This window comes from Sinocyclocheilus anshuiensis, unplaced genomic scaffold (genome assembly GCF_001515605.1).
Source record: "Sinocyclocheilus anshuiensis isolate Anshui unplaced genomic scaffold, SAMN03320099.WGS_v1.1 scaffold1131, whole genome shotgun sequence".
In the NCBI taxonomy this organism is placed as follows: domain Eukaryota; kingdom Metazoa; phylum Chordata; class Actinopteri; order Cypriniformes; family Cyprinidae; genus Sinocyclocheilus; species Sinocyclocheilus anshuiensis.
Window position 1 is genome coordinate 186,954 of NW_015542387.1, and position 6,913 is coordinate 193,866.

Here is a 6,913-nt window from a genome sequence, read left to right on the forward strand (position 1 = left end):
TTTGTTTAAACTAATGCTACCCAGAATGCAGTACATCAACCACCACTCCAGAATTTGTGCAGCCTGGACAGCAATGGAAACGTGTGAAAACTGTATGGAATGGACAGAATAAAAGGACAAACAGAGGAGAGAGGGTACTGGGTCAGTAAAGCAGAGTTTCTTCTGGCTGTGGCAGGAAATGTGGTTGGACTAACATTTGGAGGTTTCCATACCTCTGCTACAAGTATGGAGGAGGTATAAAACCAGATGCAACCTAAATACATAAAACACTCTCTCCCTTAGCATTCAGTCAGTGATATTTAAATAATATATTTTTTTGCACTGGTGTGTTCCTGATACCCTACCTGGTGTTTGTGGTTACCTGTGGGGTGCCTCTGTTCCTGCTAGAGACGGCTATGGGACAGTACACACAGGAAGGGGGCATTACATGTTGGCGTCACCTTTGTCCACTGGCTGAGGGTGAGAGTCTTAAAAACAATCTCTTTATAAAAGATTTTTAAAAATTGTTTAAATATTAATCTTTTTCCATGCAAACACTTTTGTCATGCAGTTTTATACGCATGTCGCACTGGCATTTATTTCATTATATCAGCTATTTCTTTTTCCCTCTTTTCTTTGTTAAATGAAAGTTATGAATATATTTTTCAGTATAAAAAAACCTGTGGAAGAAACCATCTGGTTTAATGAATAATCAGTAGAAAGACAGAAAGACAGGGTAAATCATCCTTTAATTCTGGTTTTGATTCTCTTCTAGTCATTGTATCTCTTTGCTTTTGTCAGGTATTGGCTATGCGGGACAACTGATTCTTCTGTACAGTTGCATGTGTTACATCATTATTCTGGCCTGGGCGCTTTTCTACCTCATCTCCTCTTTCAGCTCCCAACTGCCATGGGCCAGTTGTGACAACACCTGGAACACAGGTGATAATCTAAATAAATAAATAAACAATACACCCGTCTGCTGCTCTCTGCTGAATATCAAATCTTAATATCCTATTTTTTTTTTTTTTTTTTTTTTTTTTTTAGATGACTGTGTAAATCTTGCTGCAAAGAATTTGACCCTCAACCGGACAATGCTGATTAATTCAACACCTGCAGCTACTGAGTTCTGGGAGTAAATAAGTGCAATGATACAGAGTTTTGCAAGAACATTGTGAACATCAAAATAAAGTGTTAGCAGATATTAAACAGAGAGTCTATTAATATTCTAATGACTGGTAGTTGACACGTAATTGCAAAGTTACTTATTGTTAATAGAACGTCTAAAGTGGGCTATCAAAATAAAGTGTTACCAAAACAAAAGCATATTGTTTCTGACTCTCTTATTCCAGGCGCAAAGTGCTGTCTCTCTCTGGAAGTATTGAGGAGATTGGTAAGCTCAACTGGGAGATTCTTCTGTGTCTCGTTGTAATGTGGATCATATGTTATTTCTGCATCTGGAAAGGAGTCAAATCTACAGGCAAGGTGTGCAAAAATGTCACTTGTAAAAAATGTAGGTGTGCAGAAGGGAACAGGTATGTTCACATTAATGTGGATATTTCTTGTAATCTATCTTGTATTGTGCATGTAGGTGGTGTATTTCACAGCTACATTTCCTTACGTGATGCTGCTGGTGTTGCTGATTCGTGGGTTGACTCTTCCTGGAGCTGTGCAGGGGGTTGTGTTTTACCTGTACCCTGAACCGGCTCGCCTTTCTGACCCACAGGTAACCCCACAGTCTGCCCTCTACCACAACATGACCTTATAGCCAAGGCTTTTAGCCTTCCCCTGGCCACGGGGACTTGGGGCAAAAATTCCACTAAATTGGACAAAAATGCCCCTAACAAAGTTGCTAACAAAGTGAATATGAATAGACAGTGTCGATTGCGGCATTAAATTAAGATCTGCTCATGTTGCACTGTATTTCATTTTAGGCGTTTTTACAGTGTTGCGCATTTTAACTAATCACACACATATCTGTTGAGCTTAGGAATGCAATGGCCAATCAGAGAGGAGCGTCTCGCTGCAGCCTGCGGTGGACATCTAACCCGGCCCACATCCAAGTGTGACGTCACGAACCACGCCCATGTCAATACGTCACAGTCTCATTCATTCTGAAACAGAAAGAAGCAGCGATAAGAAGAATTCATAGATTTTAATGTTCCTTTAGGTAAAGGTGAAATTGTCAACATATTCTGTTACACCAAATACACAAAATAATGATCTTTAAAAAAGCATCATATGACCCCTTTAAGTAGGAATATTTGTGTATATACGTGTGTAAAAACAGGAAAAGCAAAAACAAGGAATAAATTGATAATAAATAAACCATGACTGGATAACAGCAAAAGTAAAAGTGGAGTAAAAGTGGGGGAAGTCGTGGCCTAATGGTTAGAGAGTTGGACTCGTAACCCTGAAAAGTAGGTGACGATATGCACACAGGATGTAACATGCCAAAAAACAGAAGAAGAAGATAATTTGTATTGTTTGCCAACCGCTAAAAAATATTTCTCATCTCTGGACTGTGATGGACTTGGGCTGTAGATGGAGGAGAGCTGAACACGCAGCAACATTGAAAGCACGAGTCCTGAATGGTCTGGGGAGTACAAGAGTGTCACTGATCCATTACCACAGTAGAAGGCGGTAATGCTTTTTTAAGAATGCGAACCACCAATAAGCTCGAAGAACTTGAGGAGGGTGGAACTGAGGGAAAGAGTTAAAGAGGGCTTAATAAAAGAATGGCAGAGAGGATGGGAAAAGGAAATCAAGGGTAGACATTATTTTTCTATTCAACCTAAAGTTAAGAAAATATGTTTTTGTACTTGTCCATCTCGTAGGGACTCTGTTAAACGGTGTAGATTGAGGTTGGGGCACTGTGGGTTAAATTACTTTTTGTATATTGTAGGAAAGCATATTTCTGGATTATGTGAATGTGGGAATATGGAAACAGTAGGGCATGTTTTCTTGGAATGTAGGAAGTATAATGAAGAAAGAAAATCACTTTTTGATAAATTGGCAGAACTTGGAGTTAACGTGTTTTCTGTTACTTCTTTGTTTGGACACAGTGATGAGCATAAACTGATCTCTGGGGCAGTTCTTCAGTTCTTGCATAATACAGGACTGTATATAAGAATTTAGTTCAAACTTTGACCTGTGGAGGGCAGTAATACGCCCAGTAGCGTCTACGCTGCCGGAAAGATATAAGAAGAAGAAGAAGCTCGAAGAAGAACCGCTGGCAACAGGTAAAGAGTCCGTGCTTGATTTAACAATGGTGTCTGACGCAATTGCAGGGAGTGCTGAATGGGAAATAATGAGACAAGACACTATTGGGAGTGATCATTACCCTATTATGATATCAATAAGAGTAAACGCAAGAAGAAATGGTGTAAGTAAAGGAAGTATTGGTAATTGGAAGTACGACAAAGCGAGTTGGGAAGAATTTACGAGATTAAGTGAAGAGGGATTAAATAATATTATAGTAGAATCAGATAGGTCGGTAGAGATGATAAGTGAAGAAATAGTACAAGCGATACTAATTGCAGCAAATAAGTATATACCAAAGGGGAGAGGGGGAAGAAAGAATAAGATAGTCCCATGGTGGAATGAAGAATGTAAAAATGCTATAAGAAAGAAAAGGAAAGCATTTAGGAGAGTTAGGAAAACACATAATTTTCAAGATTTAATAGACTATAAAAAAGCACAAGCAGATGTAAGAAGGACAGTAAGAAAAGCCAAAATAGAGTATTGGAAGTCATACTGTAATGAAATAGGTAAGAATACACCAGTAGAGGAGGTGTGGGGCATGATTAAGAAAATGAAAGGAATTTTAAAAAATAAGGAATATCCAGTTTTAAGTATTGGAGGATAAATTGCTGTGGAGGATGGAAAGAAAGTGGAAATGTTTTTAAAGACGTTTACAAAAGTAAATAGTTCAGAAAATTTAACTGATCAGAGTAAGGAAATAAGGAAAGATATGTTAAAAGAGTATCCAGATTTAATGGGGAAAAAGGTGACTGGTAATGATTTGCTAGAGGTACCATTCTCTATGAGTGAATTAAGAAATGCAGTAAGAAGAATGAAACAATCTGCTCCAGGAATGGATGGAGTAAGTTATAGTATAATGAAGCATTTTAGTGAAAATTCTATGAAGGTGATTTTAGCATTTTACAATAGAATATGGATGGAAGGTATACTTCCTCAAAGTTGGAAGGAAGCATTAAATATACCTATTAAAAAGCCTGGGAAAGATCCAAGTAATCCTATGAGTTATCGTCCAATAGCTTTAACTTCTAATTTATGTAAGGTTGTGGAGAGAATGATTACAGACAGATTGACATATTATTTGGAAAAAATGAACTGGTTTTCTCCTTATCAAAGTGGGTTTAGGTGGGGAAGAGGGACTTTGGATTCAATAGTATCTTTAGAAGATGATATAAGAAAGGCATTTGTAAACAAGGAGAGTGTCATCGCTGTTTTTTTCGATATAGAAAAGGCGTATGATATGTTGTGGAAAGAGGGATTATTAATAAAATTAGAAAAGTTGAGTATAAAAGGAAGAATGTACAATTGGATTAAAGAATTTTTAGTTGGAAGAAGTATAAGGGTGAAGGTTGGTGGCGCTGTATCCTCCAGTGGAGTAATCGAGAATGGAACACCCCAGGGCAGTGTAATTAGTCCACTGTTATTTATCATCATGATTAATGTTTTTTCAAGGATAAATTCAAGTCTGGGGAAGTCTTTGTTTGCTGATGATGGGGCTCTTTGGTTTAAAGGAAGGAATATAGTGTATACTATAAAGAAGATGCAATGTGCATTAAATGAAGTAGAAAAGTTTTCAGTGGAAAAGACAAAAATAGTACTTTTTACAAATATGAAGAGGACTGTTGATATTAAGTTGAAATTATATAAACAAGACTGATCTTACTTTATTAGAAATAAGGCAAAAGGTAGGGGCTTACGAAACAGAGGTATATGATGTAAGGGAATATATGGGGTCAAGGTATGGAGAATATATGCACATTTTCACAGATGCCTCAAATGATCCAAAAACGGGTCATGTGGGCTCTGCATTTGTAATACCAAAGTTAAAAGTAAATAAGAGCAGTAGAATATCAGATTGTTTATCAGTGTTTACTGGAGAAATGTTTGCAATAATTATGGCAATAAGGTGGATTAGTGAAGTTAAAATATCCAAGGTAGTAATATGTTCAGATTCAAGTTCAGCCCTAATAAGTGCAAGTATAAGTGTTGTTTTGTTTTTGTTTTTTGTTTTTTTTCTTTCTCTCTCTCTCTCTCCTTTCAAATCCCGCTTAAGAGGGATTTGAAAGGAGACACATACACATAACACTCATCTCACCCACTCAGACACACACACACACCCTTCATCCCTCTTACACATATGTACTTACCTGCCCCCCTCTAGATATTGATTGATTTTTGTGGCTTAAAATCATAAATATGTTTGTATGTAGAATGATGAGGTAAATACTTTTTAGTGGACGCATATACCCCTCAACACGTATGTATTCTCTATTTTTAACAGGAGCGCCAAGAGGAGATAAAGTGGAAGTTTGTAAGGGACATTGGTCCAGTGTGGTACAGAGTCACCGTGGGTTATTCTGTGGGGAGGTGACAGGGCCTGCCTTTCTCCAGATGGACAGTAAAAATCAACAGAATGCCATCAAAGACTACCTGGGGGGAGAATCAGATGATCTATTAGAGCAAGGAATCTCTCTGTGTACTCTATGTATGTATGTGTGTGTGTGTACCGCATGTCAAGAACCGTTTATCTGATCATTCAACTGTTTATTCAGCTGCTCAGACTTTATAATATTTGGAACATATCTCTTGTTTAAACACTACCAGTCAAAAGTTTTTGAACAGTAAGATTTTTTATGTTTTTAAAGAAATCTCTTCTGCTCACCAAGCCTGCATTTATTTGATCCAAAGTACAGCAAAAACAGTACAATTTAAAAATATTTTTGCTATTTAAAATAACTGTTTTCTATTTTAAACAATTTTCTATATTTCTATTAAAATTTAATTTATTCCTGTGATTTCAAAGGTGACTTACTCCAGTCACATGATCCTTCAGAAATCATTCTAATATTTTGATTTGCTGCTCAAAAAACATTTATTATTATTATTATTATTATGTTGTTGTTGTTGTTGTTGTTGTAAACAGCTGAGTATAATTTTTTCAGGTTCCTTTGATGAATAGAAAGTTCAGAAGAACAGCATTTATCTGAAATATAAATATTTTGTAACATTATAATCTGCGTTTGAATGGTATAGTGTATAATCTTACAAAAGCTTTTTATTTCAGATAAATGCTGATCTTTGGATCTTTCTATTCGTCAAAGAATCCTGAAAAAATTGCACTCAACTGCTTTAAATATTGATAATAATAATAATCAGTAATGTTTCTTGAGCAGCAAATCAGAATATTAGAATGATTTCTGAACAAAAACAGTACAATTTAAAAATATTTTTGCTATTTAAAATAACTGTTTTCTATTTTAAACAATTTTCTATATTTCTATTAAAATTTAATTTATTCCTGTGATTTCAAAGGTGACTTACTCCAGTCACATGATCCGTCAGAAATCATTCTAATATTCTGATTTGCTTCTCAAAAAACATTTATTATTAATATTATTAATATTTAAAACAGTTGAGTAAATGTTTTTCAGGATTCTTTGATTAATAGAAAGATCAGCATTTATCTGAAATAAAAAGCTTTTGTAACTTCAAAAACTTTTGACTGGTAGTATATATATACACTAGTTCTACTTAGTATGTCTGTTAACGATTCTAAACCCATACATAAGCATATATAATTATATTATATTGGTAAAATTATCAAATTAGTAGTTTTATGAACCACTTTTATTTATTTGTACACAGATATTCAGAAACCCAAAGGTGCAGAATA

The 6,913-nt window shown here is 35.6% G+C and overlaps 1 pseudogene; it reads left to right on the forward strand.

Annotated features, from left to right (window-relative positions):
* Positions 1 to 99: 99 nt before the first annotated feature.
* LOC107692748 (sodium- and chloride-dependent GABA transporter 2-like) overlaps positions 100 to 6,913 on the forward strand; it is a 9,817-nt pseudogene continuing 3,003 nt past the window's right edge.